This window comes from Natrix helvetica (assembly GCF_964273705.1).
Source record: "Natrix helvetica genome assembly, chromosome: 8".
NCBI lineage: Eukaryota > Metazoa > Chordata > Lepidosauria > Squamata > Natricidae > Natrix > Natrix helvetica.
The window spans coordinates 11,128,439-11,149,264 of NC_138559.1; the positions used below are offsets into that span (position 1 = coordinate 11,128,439).

A 20,826-nucleotide genomic window follows, 5' to 3' on the forward strand; every position below is an offset into this window, starting at 1 on the left:
CTGGGTGAATTTGAAATTATTTTCCAGGGCAATTCCTTTTTACCCCTACTTTTTATACTCTCAATGCTACCACTGAAAATCATTTTGAAGAAGATGAACTGTAGATATGAACTTGCAAAGAAAGGACTGAAAATTTCGCACTTGATGTACATGGATGATTTGAAGCTGTTTGGTAAAACAAAAGCTGAACTGAATTTATTAATTGAAAGCACAAAAGAATTTATCCAAGACATTGGTATGCTGTTTGGAATTGACAAATGTGCAACAATGGCAACCAAAGCAGGCAAGGTCATAGAAGATGATGGAATAGAACTTGAGAATGAAGAAATGATAAAGGCAGTAAAACCAGAAAAAGGCTACAAGTACTTGGGGATTTTAGAGGCCTCTGACTTAATGCATAATAAAGTCAAGGAATTAACTTCAGCCAAGTACATTCAATGAATTCGCAAGATATTAAAGTCCAAATTTAATGGAGAAAAACATCATAAAAGCCATAAATTCCTGGGCTATACCTGTGATTCGATACTCTGCAGGAATAATTGACTGGACCCAGATGGACTTGGACAATTTGGACAGAAAAACAAGGAAGCTTATGACAATGAATCATGCTTTGCACCCTAAAAGTGATGTTGACCGATTATATCTACCAAGAGCAGAGGGTGGTCGAGGACTCCTACAAGTAAAACAGACTGGGGAAGAAGAAAAACACAGTTTGAATGATTACAGAATCCAGACTGACAGGCACTTGGCCCATAACACACCTGACATAACAATAGTTGAAAAAAAAGTATGGTTCATTGACATTGCAATACCTGGAGATGCACGAATTGAAGATAAACAGCAAGAAAAAATCACAAAATACCGGGACATGCAAATTGAAGTTGAGCGACTATGGAAAAAGAAATCATGTGTTGTCCCGATTGTAACTGGAGCCCTTGGAGCAATACCCAAAGGGCTACCTCGCTATTTGGAAATTTTAAATTTATCAGACTTGAACATTCTGATTCTTCAAAAAACCACCCTACTTGGAACAGCTTATATCCTTCGACGTTACCTTAACAGTTCCTAGGTCCTTGGTTAGGACTCGAGCTGTTGAGCTACCAACCAGCCCCAAAGGCTGTGACTCACACCAAAGATTAACCTAATAATGATGATGATGATGATGATGATGATGATGATGATGATGATGATGATGATGACGATGATGATGATGATGATTAAATCCAGAAAAGTGAAGAACCAATGATTAAGGAAGTAAATAAAGGAGGCCTTTTAAAGACAACTAAGTCAAAAGCTGAATATAAGAAAGAAGTAATTGAGAAGCGATCTGAAAATTGGAAAAACAAAGCTATGCATAGCCAATATTTGAAAAGTATTGAAGGCAAAGCTGACCAAAAGCTAACTTGGAACTGGTTAAGATCTGGAGCACTGAAAAACAGAAGGCTTTATTTTGGCAGCTCAATAACAAGCCTTAGCCACAAACTACATGAAGGCAAAAATTCAACATGTTACCACCAACAGCAAATGTCACCTCTGTAATAAGAAAGACGAGACAGTCGACCACTTGATCAGTGGGTGCAGCAAAATTTCACAAACTGACTACCTACAATGCCATCACCGTGTTGGTAAGATCATTCACTGGAAATTGTGCCAAAAGTTTGGATCTGAGTACAGCAAAAACCACTGGGACCATCAAGTTGAGAAGGTTTTAGAAAATGAAAAAGTCAAGATCTTGTGGGACTTCAGAATCCAGACTGACAGGCACTTGGCCCACAACACACCTGACATAACAATAGTTGAAAAGAAAAAAAGTATGGTTCATTGACATTGCAATACCTGGAGATGCACGAATTGAAGATAAACAGCAAGAAATTATCACAAAGTACAGGGACTTGCAAATTGAAGTTCAACGACTGTGGAAAAGAAATTGTGTGTTGTCTCAATTGTAATTGGAGCCCTTGGAGCAATACCCAAAGGGCTATCTCGCTATTTGGAAATTTTAAATTTATCAGACTTGAACATTCTGATTCTACAAAAAGACGCCCTACTTGGAACAGATTATATCCTCCGATGTTACCTTAAGAGTTCTTAGGTCCTTGGTTAGGACTTAAGCAGTTGAGCTATAAACCAGCCCCAAAGGCTGTGAATCTCACCAAAGATTGACCAACAACAACAACAACAACAACAACAACAACTGATCACCAAAAGGTTAAGCATAATAATTGTTTCACTGTTATTTCGTCTTGTCTCTTAACAGCATCTGATTGAAAGAAACAGACAAAATGAAATTAAAGTAGATTAAAAGGAGATTAATGCCAAGGAGAATGTGGAAAGAAACCATTTTCTTCCCTGATCTGTTTTTTTTTAATTCTTTGCTTTCTCTGTTTATTTTGATTTTATCTTCCAAAGCTGTAAAGGGTCATAATGCGGTTTATGCAACATTAGAATTAGTGGCAGTCAAGAATGCACACATTTGACCTGCCAATATAAAAGAGACATGGCTTTATGGCATCATCTTGACACTCTTTTACCAACCCTCCCTGCAGATGCCCATAGCTGCAGTCAAAACTCATGAAAATCTCTGGACCTTGTTGGTGGTGGTTAGAATTTGGGGAGAGATCCATTACCAAAATGAATAACAAGCAGAGTCATAAAGAGCCAGTTGGTATAGTGGTTAAGATGCTGGTATAGAAACCAGGAGACTGTGAGCCCATTTAAGGCATAAAAGCCAGTTGGATGACTTTGGGCTTCTCTGTTAGCCCAACAGAACACATAAGGTTCACCAAGAGTGTTGCTATGGAAAATAGGACAATGAAAGAATATAAGGAATGTTCACCACCTTGACTTATTTATAAAAACAATAAAGGCATGTGGGGCAGGGAAGGTGGAATCTAAGCATAAGCCAGAAATAAAGAAGAAAACATTTGGCCATAAATCATATACATGTAGGAGAAGAACAGACAAAGCTGGAGAATGGAATTAAATGTGACCTCAGTTTGGAGTTCTTGCATTGCTACAAGAGACCCAAGCCCAGCCTTCCATGAATTTCATTGACCCTTTTCTAGCATCAATTTAGCATTTACCATTAGTTGATTCATCTTTACAATGGCAACAGTGTGCTTTGAATTCAATGGTTTTGTTTAATTGTGCCTGCATTGTGTTGAATTCCAACATGACAGTCACTCTCTGCCAAAGTTCCTGCAACTTCAGTTCCCCCTATTGTTCAATCTCCGATAGTAAGAATTCAGTCCAGTATTGATTACCCACTATACCTTCCACAATAAATAGAAGCCACCATGGGTTTGTCAAAGAAACATATTCCTTTCTTTGGGAAAGTGACTACATCAGTGGATTAGGAAACACTGTGGACATAGACTTTTTACTAGACTTCAGTATGACATGTGACAAAGTAGACAACAGCCTACCTTTAGGAAAGATTGAACACTGTGAGATTATCAGTATCACCACCAGATTGCAACTGACTGACCAATCACACTTAGCAGATAGTTCTCAATGGAAGTATATCTCTATGGCAGGAGGTATGCAATGGGGTACCCCAAATTCTGACTTAGGCCCAGTACTCTTCAATATCGTCATAAGTCATTTAGATGAATGAATAGAAGGGGAACTCATCAAATTTACAGGCAGTGCCAAGCGGAGAGGAACAGGCAACACTTTGGAAGATAAGCTGAAGATTCAGAATGACCATGACAGATTTGAACATTGGGCCTTATCTAGCAAAATTCAGTGGTCAGAAAGGTAAAGTTTTATACAGAGGCAAGAAAAACAAAATGCACAGATACATACTGGTGAAATCCTGGTGTCCTAGTAGAACCTCTACTAAAGTTTGAGCCAGCAGTGTGCTGCAGCTGTCAAAAAGGCTAATGTGCTCCTAGGTTGCATAAACAGGTGGGATAATTTCAATAAATGATAATACTGCAGTGGGGAAACCACACATGGAATATTACATCTAATTATGGTCACCATGATGCAAAATAAAATGATGAGATGAGAACAGCAAAGATAATAAGGAGTCTGGAGGCTAAACCATATGATGAAAGAAGAAATGTCCTGTGTATCAAAGGGGGAAACTATAGGTGATATTATAACAGTCTTCTAGTCCTTGAGGGGTTGTCACAGAGAAGTGGCAGTCAATTTATTCTTCCAAGCAGCTGAAGGCTGGACAAGAAGTAACAAGTGGAAGGTCATTAAAAAGAGATTCAATCTAGAACTAAGGAGAAATTTTCTGACAGTGAGAACGATTAATCAGTGGAACAATTTGCTTCTGGAAGTTGTGGGGGCTCCAACACTGGAGGTTTCCAAGAACAGATTGGACAGCCATTTGTCTCCAATGATATAGGGTCTCCTTCCCTGGAGAGAAATTGGACTAGAAGGTCTCTTCCAACCCAATCTTTTTATGTTCTAGGATTGCTCTTGGTTATTTGCACCTGATAATAGGTGTATGATTATATTAATGGAACTGCACATTATGGATAGTGCTGATATGGTCATGGTTCCAAAGACTTTAATCTGGCCCTTCTTTCTTTAATGCTTACTTTCCAAAAAAATTAAGACTTTAATCCTAGTGCAACAATGCTATAAGTGTGTTTGGAATGGCTGCTGCCAGTTATGGAATATTGTGGTTTGGCAAAGAACCATTTCTTCTCAAGTATAGTAAACATCATCCTCTTGTCACAAATGACAAGTTAAACCTTGTTGTCCTTTCTTTTCTATTTGTGTTGTGACTCAGAAGGGCTTTCAGCCTCCAAAGTCTGTGCCCACACAAATATTTACAGTTTTCCTTGCCTTGTAAAGAAGTTTCCCTCAACTGATGAGTGGGGTGAAAAGGATACTAACTTCCTGGAGAAAATACTTCTCTAAGGTTCCCTGCCTAACGTTTTTTTTAAAAAAAGATTAGGTTGCAAAAAGGAATAAAAATATAGAGTTAGAAAAATGGGATAAACTGTGCGAAAGAAATTATAAATTTACGAAGGCAGCAGCTTATAAAGAAAATCTCTATAAAATGTTTTATAGATGGCATTTGCCTCCAGCGAGATTGGCCAAAATGTACCCAAATTTATCCCCTAATTGTTGGAGATGCAATCACAAGCCTGGAACATTTTATCACATGTGGTGGACGTGCCCCATCACAAGCTAGTACTGGTGCAAAATTTGAAAGTGGTTAGAAGAAATTACTGAGCGAAAAATAGAACTCAAACCAGAAGCATTGTTATTAGGACTACTGGATCAAAAAATGGACAAACAATCTCAATACATAATCATACACATACTCACGGCAGCCAGGATTGCCTTCACACAAAATTGGAAAAAAATTAATACACCCTCAGATGAAACTACAATCAGGAAAATACTTGAGTGTGCAGAAATGGACAAAATGACAATAGAACTAAAAGAAAGAGAACAATTGGACTTCTATAATGTATGGAATAAAATATACAAGTGGCTAGAAATCAGAAGCCAAAACAGGAAATAGAGAATACAAATAGATGGAGATACAAATAATGAATATTACTATAAGTGTTTATATTATGCTTGTTACATCATAGGACAAGGTTATAGTAATAGGAGGGCAATGCAGAAGGTGGAATTATAAAAGCTAGGCAGGAAAGCCAATATTGAAAGCTGTAAAATTACTCTATATTGTTATGTATGTTCTGTTTTGTTTTATTGTGTTTTTTCCTTGTTGTGTCTTTTTTACTGTTTTTAAAGATTAAAACATTCAATAAAAATTATTTTTTAAAAAAGGAATAATAATAATAATCAAAGCATGCTTTGAATCATTTACAAATCTACCAACGTCTATCCTAGATTTTCTAATTGAATTTTAACGTTTATTTTACTTTGGTATCTTTTTCAAGGGCCAGTGTTATATAAATTGAGATGTTGGATGGGATTCAGGATAGCCATGTTTAAGTCTCTGTTTACCATGCATCTCACTGGACGACTTTGGATGATCCTTTTCTTAGTGCAGACTAATTCCCAAGACTGGTGCTGTGAGGATAAAATGAGAAGTGATCTCATGTATATTTTGAGCTCCAGGGAGGAAATTTGGGAGATTAAAACAAGAGAATATAATAGATTCTTGAAGATAGCTCTTATTCAACAATTTTCTTAGATTACATTGATGTGTTTTCTGTTAACGTTTCTTCTTTTTGACCAAGATAAGCCTAGAACTGTGTTGGCTTTTTTGGCAGCTGCTGCACACTGCTGGCTCATATTTAAATGGTTGTCCACTAGGATTCCAAGATCCCTCTCATAGTTACTACTATTGAGCAAGGTACCACATATACTGTACCTGTGCATTTTGTTTTTCTTGCCTAAATGTAGGACCTTACTTTTTTCACCATTGAATTTTTCAGAGGCTACAAGTCAGCTCATTGAGCTCCCTGACTGGCAACTAGCACAAATGCTAGCAATATTGAAAAGATGCTCAAAAAGTGCTTCTTTACTATGAAAACCAAGTCTTGGCATTTAAGACCCCATGCCCAAGAGCCCCCAACTTTAGTTGTATTAACATGTGAGCCAGGGACAGCATTGATATGAGCATTTAATCCTCCCCTTTTGGCTTTTGCTTTGAGGAATGCCTTCAAAGAAGCTTTCCAGATGTCATTGTTGAGTGACAAGCATAAGCCTGTTGGAAAACTGCCCTCTAGAATTTGGGCAGATCCTTTAGCAAACACCTTCGCCTATAAGGGCATGAATGAAACTGAAGAACATGCTTCTCACAGTCAACAGGAGAAGGGCTCCAGTTGGCTTAGAAGCAGAAGGAGATTTCCTGTCCGCCAGCCCATCCAGGCTCCAAAATGATCCAAGCTCTCTTGGTAACTATATGCTTAGCGGTTTTTCCATATCAAGGTAAGATGTTTTCTTTGGTTTCATTCTTCAGATTCTTATTTAAATGTCTATGGTACCCAACAAATTTCTATGGTTTTCCTTTTGATGCTTAACCAAAATTTGTTCCACTTCAGTTTCTAGAGACTTAGCTCTCAAAGATCACATTTGTTCTAAAGTTACATAGATGATTTTTTTCCCCTTAATCATCAAGGTTTTCCAATAATATGAGTTAAAAAAAAAGGATTAGAAGACTGAAGAGGACAGAGAGGCAGAGTTTGTGGCAAGAAAAATTCAGGAAGCAAAATGTTAAAGAAAAATAAAGAGCTTTCCGGTTTACTTTTCTTTCAATTACAATTTGACATCATGTATTTAAGCTAGCATAATATTCAGCCAAACAAAAGAAAATGCTACTGTTATTATAGAGAATCTTCCAACTGTACTCAAGTAATATGATACTAACTTTCCTCAATGCAAGATTTTAAATTATCTTAAATGATTTCTTCCCTCCTTTCCTTTTACTCTGCAGAAAATCGGGCGGGGGGGGGCTTCTAAATGCTCCCCATGTTCTCATTCCTTCTGTGGGCTGAGATACCTTTTACATGCCAGTTGACCAGTCTGTGGCTCTTCTTCTTGTCTCCCAAGTCATTCCCACATATCATTACAGATCATGATACGCAATTGATTCAGATGGTTGTCCAAACACAAGTGAGGGTTAGAAGCTCAGTGGGATAGCCTCAGTGGGTGTTTTGTAAAGAAAGGAAAGATGGAGAATGTCCTTACCAGGAGAGCAGCTTTCAAAATTAGAAAAATAATTTATAAAGAACACTATAAAGGGAGATGCAAGCAGTGGTGACATTCAATGTTTTTCCCTATCGGTTCTGTGGGTGTGGCTTGGTGGGGGGTGTCCTATGACTGAGTGGGATTGACATCACTCATGGCCATGCCACTCAGTCACTTGACACCCCCTGCCCCACCAAGCAATGCCCACAGAACCCGGTAGGAAAAAAGTTTGAATTTCTATTCTACCTATTTTCTGCCCAGGCCTGGACTAATCTGTCAAAGGCGTCTCACTCTCCCTTCGCCAAGCAACACGTCCTTACTTTCCGGAGTTGGTTGCTGATGGTATTACTGCTGGTTCAGTGGGTACGCAATTTTGTGTGCATGCTCTCTCCTTGCTCATATGCATGTCTGATGCGCGCTATGCCCGCCTGCCCGGTTGCCCATATATAGCTCTGCTCATGCAGCGAATATTTTAAAAAAAACATGCCGTGCCAACCAGGGAACAGGTTCAGGGCCATGGCAGGCTTACCACTCCCATGGCCGGTCACTGCCAGTTTCCGCAACTCAGGCTGGCAAACCACTACCAGTTCGGTCGAATTGGTCTGAACTAGTAGGAACACACCTCTGTTACCTTCTTCCCATGGCTGGCTGCCAGGGAAGGCAAACCAAGCCTGAGCTGTTGCTGCCAGTCCCCATCTCACCCCCATTGTTGTGAGATGCTTGCAGCTTCTTGCATCAAAAGAGAGACGGCGGCTGCACAGGCTTCTTGCAGCAAAAATTACCGGAGCTGCTCCACTTCTTGAAAGTGCTGCATTGCTGCCCTGTTCCATGTGTTGGCTGCGTATGTGCACATTGTTGCCTGCTGCCGCTGCAACAGAGGGACTTGCCTGGGCAAGTCCTAACTAACTCTAACCCTAAACCTAAGCTAACCCTAAGACACTGAGCATGTTGATCAGAAAGTTTGGCAGTTTGGCTAGTATAGTACTCCCTAGTATAAGTCTCCTGTGTGAGCAGGGGGTAGGACTAGATGACCTCCAAGGCCCCTTCCAACTCTATTACTGTTACAAAGTAGCAGTTCAACTGGAAGGAATTCTTAATAAGCTGTATTTAGAGCTAAGTTTGCCTATCTTTTTGACTAATGCATATGCATAATGTAATATGGTTTACTGAATTGTGTGACTCTATCTATTCTGATTTACAGCTTCTCATGTTATCCTTATCACTTATGTACAAAATTGCACATTCATTGAGATTTATTTATTTTTCTGATTATTCACACTCCAGAACCTTTCTTTTCCAGCTGCCCAAAGCAATGCCTCTAGATAGTCTCCCAGCTGCCAAACATCATTCAGCAAACTGCGTACCCAAAGAAAAACCTGGGTTTCTGCGCTGTGTTCCACTAAAAAAAGATAATTGAATAACAAATTGAGTTGTGAATGTGAGAGTGGTAGAATAACTTCCCAAAGTAAACCAAACCTTTCTTCTTCTTTTTCCCCCCTTATGAAGGGAGCTCTATAATCCTGGAATCTGGGAATGTTAATGATTATGAAGTAGTGTATCCACAAAAAGTCACTGCATTGCCCAAAGGAGAAGTTCACAATGCTGAGCCAGAGGTAAGAAAAAGACCACAGCAAATTACTTCTTGCCAGTCAACATAATTTTGGGTATTCCTAGGCTGCCATCTAATGATTACCTGGATTTTTGCACTGCTATCTATGTGCCTCGTTCATCAAATTTATATGGCCACTCAATTCACACAAAATAGAGGAGTCTCCTTGCAACTTAGAGCAGAATTCCTAATATTAATAGGTTACTATAGCTAATAAAGTGTTGGGAAACATCCAGCCGTATAGGGAAGAGGGATCAAGGTGGGAATTAATCTTGGATCATTTCATAGCTGCAACAGATTCAGGAGTAACATCCTCCCTCCCTCCCTCCCTCCCTCCCTCCCTCCCTCCCTCCCTCTCTCTCTCTCTCTCTCTCTCTCTCTCACACACACACACACACACACACACACACACACACAACTGGAAGTTCCATTACATTTTATCTATTCTGTCCTGAAGAGAAGGGGGAGTTGTGTTTCTAGGTGAAGATGGTATATATTGTAATTCAAGGTTAGCTCTAAGAACCAGATTCAAAACCATCCCTGGATGACTTTTGAGTCAGTCTCTCTGTCCCAGCCCAACTTCATTCACCAAAATGTTCAATTGGAGATTGAGATCTTGAACTTACGAAGGAACAATTAATTTAATTTAAGATTTTATAGTGCCATTCAAGCACCTGATGAAATACTCTAAATCTAATAAATAATTTGGCTACAGCTCTCCATTTGACACAGGTGTAGAGTTGTTAAGAGGGTACACATTTAATTTGCCTATTTTTTAAAAAATAAAATTAACTCGGAACTCTTTACATTTCAGACCAAGTATGAAGATACAATGCAATTTGAATTTAAAGTGAATGGAGAGCCAGTGGTCCTTCACCTGGAAAAAAATAAGTATGTTAACTCAGAAGTTTTTTTAAGTGTATTAGGACTATACGGACATTGTATATTCTCAGACATAATCATAGAGAAATAATAATTGTATTGCTTTGTTTGGGAAACTAAAAGTAACTTACATTTTACACTACAGGAAAAATAGATATAGTTGGTGAAAATGTGAATTATGTTTTACCCCTGAACTGAGAATGTTTTATTCGTGCTTTCTATGGTACATTGCTGGACTATAACAATTTAGATAACGTTGAACCATTCAAGGCTCATAACCTTCTACCACTTGAATTACCTAGGCTAGTTATGAAAAATTATAATTTTAAAAATTATTATTTATGCTGCTTCACAGATACCCCATCAATCTGAATAACATTTCCTAAGATATATATATATAGGATTTCAAAGGCAGCATCTGAATGATCACATTTTGGCATGGAAGCCAAGTGGAAGACGAGCAAGGAACATGTAGATTGGAAAAAGAGAAGGCAATGTCAGAAGGCATAGTTGTGACACTAGGAGTGGAAAGCGACTCCATATATTGGTTTAAAACTTCAAGGCACATGCTTCTGTATGAAGCATCCATTTATTTGAGGTTGCTTCATTTTACTCTTAGATAAATAGAGCTATGCGGCTCTCCTTTATAGACCAAGGAATTTCATCAAATTGTTGCATAGACCAGAAGAATAAAAAGAAGAGGCAATACAAAATGTCTTCTCCTAGTCAATCATATAACCTCTGAACCTTGATGAAGAGAATTGCACAGCTTCCTTGGTGCAAATATTTTCTTCAGGTGAATCTAGTATGCTCAGTGCTCCTCTTAAACAGGTATCTTCATGAGGTTGAAATACCTGCTCCTTTCCTTTCATACCAACAATATAGGCTTAAAATACAGTAGTTATAGAAATACTATAAAATTATCTCTGTCCTACTTAATTCCTGACTTAGATGTTTTCTTCTTTGCATTCCTTCCAGAGAACTTTTTTCCAAAGATTACAGTGAGACTCATTATTCCCCTGATGGCAGACAAATTACAACAAACCCTCCGGTTGAGGTAATATCCAGAGTGTCCTACTTTTATGAAGTAAATGGAAAGAATATTTGTGCACAATATTCCAAATATGCATATACCAGACCAGGCTATTCAAACAAGAAGGACTGTATATATATATAAATTATCATACTGAAATAGTCATATAAGGGTGTATGGATCGTTAAAACCAGTTTGTTTTATTCATTGAATTAATAGGAAAATATTTCAATCAACCAGTTATTTCCTACTGGTTAGAAGCAAACTGTCAGGGCAGCCTCCATCAGTAACCAAGAAAGAAACCACTCAACTCTATTTTTTTTCAGAATTCAGAGTACTTTTACTAGTTATGAGTAGAAAGCAGCTAGCAAAGCAAGATCTGAGGCAAAAGAATGTATAATCATAAATATCAATATGTGTCCCAACTCCCTCCCCCTAGTAACCCCAATCCCCAGTCCAATCCGCACACCCCATAGGTGTCATGTGGGCTGCAGCTTCAAAACCCATCATCAGGTTGGTATGCCGGACGGTTGGCCTTGGCGGCAATTCCACTATCTGCAGCATGCGCAGTAGATGGTGAGAAAATCACTCCCTTCTTCATTCACTCCTGTGCTTAAGCTTCCCCTCCCAAATACCATATCATCTCCCCCCCTCCCCGTTTCAATGGCAGCCGAAAGCAAGCAGCAAAGCAGAGGCTGACACAAACATTTGGGGGAGTGAGTTTCACAAATAGATTGATTATCAGGTTTATAAGATCTACATTTTCATTTTTAAACCAGATTATTGTGATAAACGCGGAATCATTTGTTTGTAATACTAAAAGTTAGAGAAATTCTCTTTCCTCCTATACAGAAATTCATTTGATACCTCTCACATTAAAAGGACCCAGAACATTTTTCCTCCAGCACCAACATGTTTCATGAAGTCATTGGCCCCTTCCCCCAAATTGATTTAAAAGTGCATCCTCTGTCTCCAAAATGTATCTACTTCTGGCTTAACATCTTCAAAGTTCATACAAATTGTTCTTACTGAGTGTAATGTCTATATGGATCCTGTTTCTAGATAATGTTAGGAATTATATCTCTGTGTATGTTTCTGAAAGCTTTCATTTCGTTGGCTCAATAATAAGGAAATAACAATTAATTGGTATCTCTCCCTGGAGTGTGACTTGTTTTTATGAAGATTTGTATTTATCCTGTGTTCATTTTGGAACAATCAATATTAAGCAGGTCTTCTGCTCCCCTGAATCAAAATGTTTTAAATAATTATTGTCTTAATATTTCATTGATGTTATGGAATACGCTGGAACTGCACTTCTCATTAAATCATACTACAAACAAGCTTTAACCAGTGTGATCTTTTTGGCCCCATACAGGATCACTGCTATTATCACGGACGTATCCAGAATGAAGCTGACTCAACTGCAGTCATCAGTGCATGCAATGGTTTGAAGTAAGAACGTCTCTCATCTTTTATTTGTTCTATTAAGAATAAAATACTGTTCTTGGAGTTGCCATAACTCCAACTTAAAATGAAGGACATCATTTTTTTAAAGAAAATTAGTTAGGTGTGACTTCTGCAGAATTTAGAAAGACCTTGGTTGAATACCAAGACAAGCTGCTACCAGTCAGTAGAGACACTAGGGAGCTAAATCAGGTGTGTCTAAAGCAGCTTCCAAGCCCATGTCTCCTTTCTTGATCCACTCTGCACCCCTTCTCCAACCAGCTAGATATCTTAGCCGCATAAAGATCCCAATATTCAGAAGGTCCTTATCATTAGTCAGATTCAGCATCCTCCCAACAGCTGTTATTGAAGGAAAACACTAAAAGATCCCCTGTGTAAAGAGACCATGTCCATGCAGTGGAGGAATGAATAAACGATGGACAGAACAGAATAACAACAGCATAATAAAGGAACAACAGAATGATAGAATAATAGAATTGGAAGGGACCTCAGAGGTCTTCTAGTCGAACTTCCTGCTCAAGTGGCTGTCAGTCTCTTTTTAAAAACCAGTGGTGATGGTACACCCACAATGTCTAAAGGTAAACCTTTCCACTAGTTAATTGTTCCAACTGTCATGAAATATCCCCTTAGTTCTAGGTTGCTTCTTTCCTCGGTTAGTTTCCATCCGTTGTTTCTTGTCCCACCTTCAGGTGCTTTGGAGAATAGATAATCCCCCTAGGAGCCCCTTAAATATTGGAAAATTGTTATCATGTCACTCTTAGTCCTTCTCTTCACTAGACTAGATGTACCCGGTTCCTGCAATCTCTCATCATCTGTTTTAGCCTTCAGCTCTTTGTTATTCTTCATTGCTATACTCGGTTGTTATGCATGTTATTCTACTTTGCCCTCTCTAAGCAGATTTATTTATTTATTTATTTATTTAAACTTATTAGTCGCCCCCTCTCCCCACAGGGACTCGGGGCGATGTACACAAGTAACAGTCAGCACAGTGTCATACAGAGGAGGTAAAAAATAAATAAATAATTACAATACTGAACAAGGTTAAAACCCCAATGACATTAATAGTTTAAAAACTAAAATTGACAATTAAAAATGACCTAGGGGTGGAAAAGTTGTCGAATTATGCCAGGCCGGCTAGCCAAAACAGGTGGGTCTTTAGTTTACTGCGGAAGGAGCGGAGATCGGTTGTTGTTCTAATGATGCTTGCCAAGAATTCTTATTTCCATTCTTCATTAAATATCCTGGTCATCCTGACTCTTATCTTAAATTGCTATCAGATCAATCTGATTTTATTTATTTGACCATAGCCAAATACAGTGCTATAGTATGTACAGTACATTGTAGTATTTCCTCTTATTCTTTTGAGATATTTTAGAATAGTTATATTTCCCTTCTTTATCCTTTAAAAGGGATCTGATTTTGGGGTTTTTATCTGTTGATGTATGGCTGAATAAAGATTTTTAAGTGTACAAGAGGTGTGTCTGTGTGTGTATGTGTAAAATATAAAGTATTTCACCCTTACAGAAAAACAGAATATTTCAAACAGTTGTACTTTTGCATTTGCGTAGCTGTAAACTTTAGTTTTCTTTAAACCCTGGGAAATATACAATATTGGATTCCATGCCAAACTTTCTCCATACAAATACTATAAAGATATTTCCTGGTTGTATTGAGTATGTGCAATCTCTTGTATTTTTCTCATCATAGCTGTATCTTTGGGAAGCATGAGAAAGTGTCATGAGTTCTAAGGGTAGAAAATAAATATTTCAATTAGTTTTAAGATTGAAAATTAGTTTTTAGATTGAAAAACACAGGGAATGTTGACTTGGTCAGTTAAAAATGGCTCTCAGAGCTTAGTTGTTTCCTTGCAGACATTTCATCACCCAACTAGGTAACATCATCAGTGCAGGTCATCCCTCAACTAACAATATTCTCTTCTATTAGTTCTCCATCTGTGACCACCCTTTTATATATTGTTTTACAGAGGACATTTCAAGCATCAAGGGGAGATGTACCTTATTGAACCCTTGAAGCTTTCCGACAGTGAAGCCCATGCAGTCTACAAATCTGAACATATAGAAAAGGAAGATGAGACCCCCAAAATCTGTGGGGTAACTCATATCTGGGAATCAGATGAGCCCGTCAAAATGAACTCTCAGTTAGTCCTTACTCCTGAAGTAAGTCTTATATTAAACTCTCATGTATATAACATAGTTAGATAACAGGGATTCATTTACTTGTTTCTAAAATGTAAAGTAAAAAATAAATTCTTGGGGTGGGGGGAGGATTGGATAGAATTCATATGGGAGGAGCCTCCATTTCTAAATTCTTTATCCTCAGCATTGTGGTTATATACATAATGTTTAATTGGTCCTTTATCTTGAATGTTCTAGTCTCAATGTCTGCTCACAGTCACTTTAGTCAAACTGGATCTTGTGTGGCAGAGTTAAGAAAGTGACAGTCAGAGAGCAAGTAGAGAAATTGCATTCTAGAATTGGCAAATTGGCCTTGTAGTTCTGTATGCTGAAAAGCATGAATACTTTTTCCTAGGGAAAGAAGCAACTAATACACCGTCACACATGCAGATCTTAGCATAAGTATACTTCCTGAGTAATTTGGACATTCTACTGGTGAAATATAACAATGGAATGCAGGAGGGAAGGACTCTTTCCGGGGGTGGACTGCTGGGGTTTGCAGGGGTTTGGGAGAACCTCTAGCTAATATTCTGTGCCCCAAATCCCACTCCTAGCTGGTTCCACGCTCCTCTCCCAGGAGTCCCCACGCAGCCATTTTGGATGAAGGTAAGTGCAGGGCATGCACAGAGAATCGGGATGGGCAGAAAATGGGCCTAACGGAAGTTCAGGAAAGGCAGAAATGGCCTCCAGAGCGGAGGAGGCTGTTTTTGCCACCCTGAAGGCTCAAAGAAAGCCTCCAGAGACCAGTGAGGGCAAAAACACCCCCCTCCATGGTGCAGGAGGCCAACTAGGCCATGTCCACCCTGCCCATGCCCATCCAGCAACCAGGGAGAGAACCGTTTGCTAAAATTTTGAAGCCCATCCCTGGCTCTTTCCCAGGGAAATAAGTGGCAGATCAGCAATGAGTCCTTGGATTGCAGAAAGAAGCTTAGGAGGGATTCTCCCTAAAACTTTCATGGGATGTATCCAATGGTTACACAGAGTGTACTTTAGTCCGGCAAGATTCCTGTCTATAGGAGAGCAGCAATAAAGAAACTACTCTGAGCCTTTAACTATGTTGTTCTTGTTCCTTGTGCCCAAGAAGTCTGAAACAATACTTCAGTAATCATTTTAAAATTACATCAAAAGAAAGATATAAATATTTAACCATTTAGAGTGAATTCAGTGGGTCAGAATGTCTGATTGCCTCCCCTTATCTTGTCCTTGATGCATAGTGTGATATCATTGCAGGCAAGGTCTAATTGGTTACATAGCAGGACCACATCGCCATGTTTCTCATATGATTGGTTGAGATCCTTTGTTTGAGAAAGGAAAGGAAAAGTGAAAAACTCATTAGAGCATCATTTTGAAAAATAGGTTTAAAAAAGTGATTCCTTCACATGCTTGTTTTTATTCCTATTAAATTCTGTTCACAATTAGGTATTCATATATAAATTTATCTTTAATTGTTGTCATCATAAATTCAAAAACAGATTAATTGGAAACAAATGCCACACCATATTTATTTATTATTTGTTTGTTTAATTATTTATTTAATTTGTATTGCCCTCTATTTTCCCATGCGACTCAAGGCAGCTTACAGAATATAAAAACACATTTAAAACAATAAAACTAATAAAAAGAATCAAATAAATTAATATAATAAAATCATAACAAAAGCACGCCCCATCCCCCACCCCAGTGACAGCAGATCATACAAACTATTTAATGGGCTCCATCCCACTCTGGGTTCCCCTGGCCCACTGATAAAACCAAGTCTTTAGCGCCTTCCAGAAGAGTATTAGAACGGGGGCCTTCTATTCTCTGGGGGAATGATGTTCCAGAGAGAGGGAGCTACCACTGAGAAGGTCCTTCTTATGGATCCCACCAGGTGTATCTCCTTTGGGACACGCTTAGATGGGTCAGGTAGATGTGACTGGCAAGAAATGGTTTCTCAAATAACCTGATCCCAGCCATGAAGGACTTTAAAGGTGATAACCAGCACCTTGAAATGCACTCAGAAGCAAATCAGCAGCCAATGCAGCTCCCACAGGAGAGTGATATATGTGTACACCAGAGTCTGCACAAAACCATGTGGGCCACTGCATTTTGCTCTAACTGGAACTTCTAGATGCTCTTCAAGGGCATCCTCATGTACAGTGCAGTGCAATAGTCAAGACAGGAAATGACTAGGGCATGAGTGACTATGAGTAGGGATTGTTGGTCCAGTAAAGGGCATAACTGGCGCACAACCCACAGTTGCACAAAGGCCCTCCTGTGCACGATCGCCATCTGCTCTTTGAGCAGGAGTAGTGAGTCCAGGAGAACTCCCAGATTATGCAGAGGGTCTGTTTGGGGTAGGTCCATCCCATTCAAGACCAAAGGTGGAAGCTCTCTCGGAGCGAACAAACCCCAAGCCAAGAGCCACTTGGTCTTGCCAGGGTTTAGTTTCAACCAGTTGTTCCCCATCCAACCCCTAACAGCCTCCAGGCATTGTTAGAGGAAGGACACAGCATCGCTTAAGTCACCATGGGCTGAGACATACAGCTGAGCATCATCAGCATATTGGTGATACCTCAGTCCATGGTGACAGATTATCTCACCCAACAGCTTCATATAGATGTTGAACAGGAGCAGAGAGAGTACCGAGCCCTGAGGAACTTCACAAAGCAGTGGGCGAGAGCTGGAACTCTCTCCTCCTATCAACACTGACTGAGAGCAGCCGCAGAGGTAGGAAGTGAACCAGGATAGCACAAGGCTACATTCCCAACCCCCAAAGCTGCTCCAGGGAATACCATGGTTGATGGTATCAAAGGTATCAGTACAAAGAAAGTGATTTATGTTGTGACAAACTTTTTTTTAAAGGTGACAACTTTTGTTTCTTGACAATCCATTGCAAAATGTAATTTTTCCTCCAAAATTTATCAGCACATTCTCTAATTCAGAGTTGCCCAACCTTTCCAGCTTTGCAGACTGGCCAGGGAGGGGGGGTGAAGGGGATGGTTCCACCTGAGCAATGGGGTCAGTGCTGGGTTTCACATTTTTTTAGAACCTCTTCTGTAGGTGTGGCCTGCTTTGTGGGAGTGGCTTTCTGGCCATGTGACCAGGTGGATGTGGCCAATTTGTAAAATGTGGTGAAACTCACTTAACAACGCTCTTGCTTAGCAACCAAAATGTTGGCTCAGGAACACTGGCATTTGAAGCACATAAGTCTTAAAGCTGTCGAGTTACAAGACCCTTGCACCCCTAATCCTTCAGGAAAAAAAACTCCAGTGGTGTTCAAACTTGACAGCTTTAAGACTTGTGGACTTCAACTCCCAGAATTCCTTCTCCAGTCATGTTGGCTCAGGAACTCTGGCATTGAAGTGTGCAAGTCTTAAAGCTGTCAAGTTACAAGACCCTTGCACCCCTAACCCTTTAGAAAAAACCCCCAGGGGTGTTCAAACTTGACAGCTTTAAGACTTGTGGACTTCAACTCCCAGAATTCCTCCTCTCGCTCTTCATCTTGATGATGTGTGAATGGGTGGGGGGAGGGAGCTGGAACCAGTTCTAAATGGCACTGTAGATTTGTGGAACCTCTTCTATAGAAGAGGTTAGAACTGGCAGGAACCCACTCCTGAATGGAGTCATGTGTGTGCACAGCTCCATGCAATCAGTGGGAACAGACACCCACTTGGGCAAATGGAGCATGTCCATTCATGCTTTCTTGCTGGCCGTACAAGTGGAGATGCCCATGCTCATGCCAATGCTCACCCACCACTTCCAAGGCTCGGTAGTAGGCCATGACCCAGGGGTTGGGGACTCCTACTCTAAGTACTAAAATCTAAACTGTTTCCCTATAAATGTCTTCTTCAAAGAGCCAATATTTCTGAAAGGCCAAGGATTTTGACCAGGGAGTATAACAAGCAGTTTTCTGATTATCTGATGTTGACCAAGATTCTTGTTGGCTGCTGGGAGCAACATGTCTGAACAACCTTTTGCTTATTGGTTTTTTTAGCAAGACGAATACTTGCAAGCCCCAAAATACGTTGAATTTTTCATAGTTGTGGACAACAAAATGGTAAGTATCCTGGATATCATTTCAATTTTTATTCTGCATTCATTTCTGCCTTTTTATGTGGGCATTTTTGAAGACATTAACAAAGATCCTAACCGGATTTCTCTTAACATGTGCTTCATCACAAACTTTGATATTTCTTTTTGTTATTGGACCCAACCAATATTTACAAAGTTAAGAGACATTTGTAAATATACTCTAATTTGCACATTTGTTCTTCCTGGATTCCATCTAAATGTATTTTTATCCCACACTGGTTAAACAGTTATATAGATTTCTTTGAAATATCCTGACACCATTTGTATATCCAAGTTGAAAACACATGAAGAATAAGATGTCTAGTAGAGAATGCTTATGCTACACTTCTCTAAACATGGAAATACGGTATCCAATTTTGGAATGCATTTCAGTAGGCTGACCAAAATTTTCTCCAACCAGAAGGAGAGCACATGTATTCTGCTGAAAAGTTAATAATTTTTATATATTAATGGCACAAATGTCGATTAAAAAAACAGCACAAAAGAATTCTTTGGATTGCTTGGATAAAAAGTAATATTTTGTCTAAATCAGCAAATTCAATGATCCTTTCACTGATATGTTCTTTGTCTTCCTCCTTCTCTCTCTCTTCTTCCTATAATTATGATCTCATTTTAACTTTTTTGTCTTTTTTGTAGTACACAAAATACAATAGCAATTGTACTGCTATAAGGTCAAGACTATTTGAAACCGCCAACATTGTAAATACGGTAAGAAGACATGGCAAAAATGATTTCACTTGTTGGATTTAAACTTCTCTCAGCCCCATCCCAGATTTTCACTGAATTTACATAACACATAACCTGGTGTCCAGCATGTAAGGCCATCCCAGAAAATGGGTTAATTCAATAACTAGGTTAATAAGCCTCTTATGTGAATGCAGCCACTGTGTTGAGAGGTTGCAAGTCCAAAAGTGGTGCAAGAATTCAGTCAGAACTACACCTGTAGCTGGATTCTTTCAGGGCTGTGGTTAATGGTTCTGAACTTGGACATTAGAAAAAAATGGACAGAGTCAGCCAATTGATTGTGAAACTTATCCCTGAGAAGAAACCTGGAGAGAGGAACTTAATTTGAGTTGGATTGTGGTACCTAGGAGGAGATACACTCGTATTGTAGTGTCCTGTTAGCCTTCTTTACATTTCTGTTGGAATCAGGGAGACAACAGGAAGTTCGCTGAGTCAAATCTCCTTTTCGTCCTCCTCCTCTCCTATTCCTGATTACAGAGAATAATCACCTGCTTCTTTTTCATTTCATTTTTTTCTCCTGCTTAATGTACATTATTCTTATTCTCCAATATATAGAGTCCATAGTGCTGTCAGAGCTTGGTGGTTTCCTTGTTGATATTTAATTATCTGACTAAATAACTTACTTGAGTAAGCAAAGCAGAGAGCACCAAGGATTCCACCATTCAACCTTGAGTTCCAGAGATTTCTCTTCTATTGATGCCTAGATCTTTTTTTTTTCTTCACCTGCCCATAGAAGCCAATATCAGTTGCTTTTTAATCTTGAAAAGTTTCTCAGGGTTTACTTGTATTTGAGTTTCTGATTGTTGCCATGTCCACCTGACAGATGTTAAGACCTTTGAAAATCTATGTAGCACTGATTGGCATAGAAATTTGGAATGACGGAGATAAGATTAACGTGCAGTCAGCGGTGAATGTCACTTTGGACTTATTCGGAACATGGAGAGAAACAGATTTGCTGCTACGCAAATGGAATGATAATGCTCAGTTACTCACGTACGTCTCATTGTGGGAAAGGGATTGGGGTGTCTGGGAGTGGAGGATTATGGGAAGATTAGTGCTTGTACAGTTTTTCCACTCTATGCTGTGTACTTTAAACTCTATGTGAACTATATCTCTGGGTCAAAGTCAACTACTCTTTTTTTTGTAGATGAGAGCTGGTTTTGAGAAGTCCTTGAATGACTGCAGGTCAA

At 39.2% G+C, this 20,826-nt stretch overlaps 1 pseudogene across 1 annotated transcript in view; it reads left to right on the forward strand.

The window, feature by feature from the left end:
* Positions 1 to 3,394: 3,394 nt before the first annotated feature.
* Positions 3,395 to 20,826, forward strand: part of LOC309396000 (zinc metalloproteinase-disintegrin-like MTP9) — a 29,033-nt pseudogene continuing 11,601 nt past the window's right edge. Inside the window, exons 1-11 of the transcript in view lie at positions 3,395 to 3,539; positions 3,645 to 3,759; positions 6,600 to 6,876; positions 9,142 to 9,248; positions 10,059 to 10,135; positions 11,105 to 11,183; positions 12,535 to 12,611; positions 14,608 to 14,800; positions 18,795 to 18,857; positions 19,529 to 19,600; positions 20,460 to 20,629. The product of the transcript in view is annotated as a zinc metalloproteinase-disintegrin-like MTP9 (transcript). The remainder of the gene's footprint in view (positions 3,540 to 3,644; positions 3,760 to 6,599; positions 6,877 to 9,141; positions 9,249 to 10,058; positions 10,136 to 11,104; positions 11,184 to 12,534; positions 12,612 to 14,607; positions 14,801 to 18,794; positions 18,858 to 19,528; positions 19,601 to 20,459; positions 20,630 to 20,826) is intronic.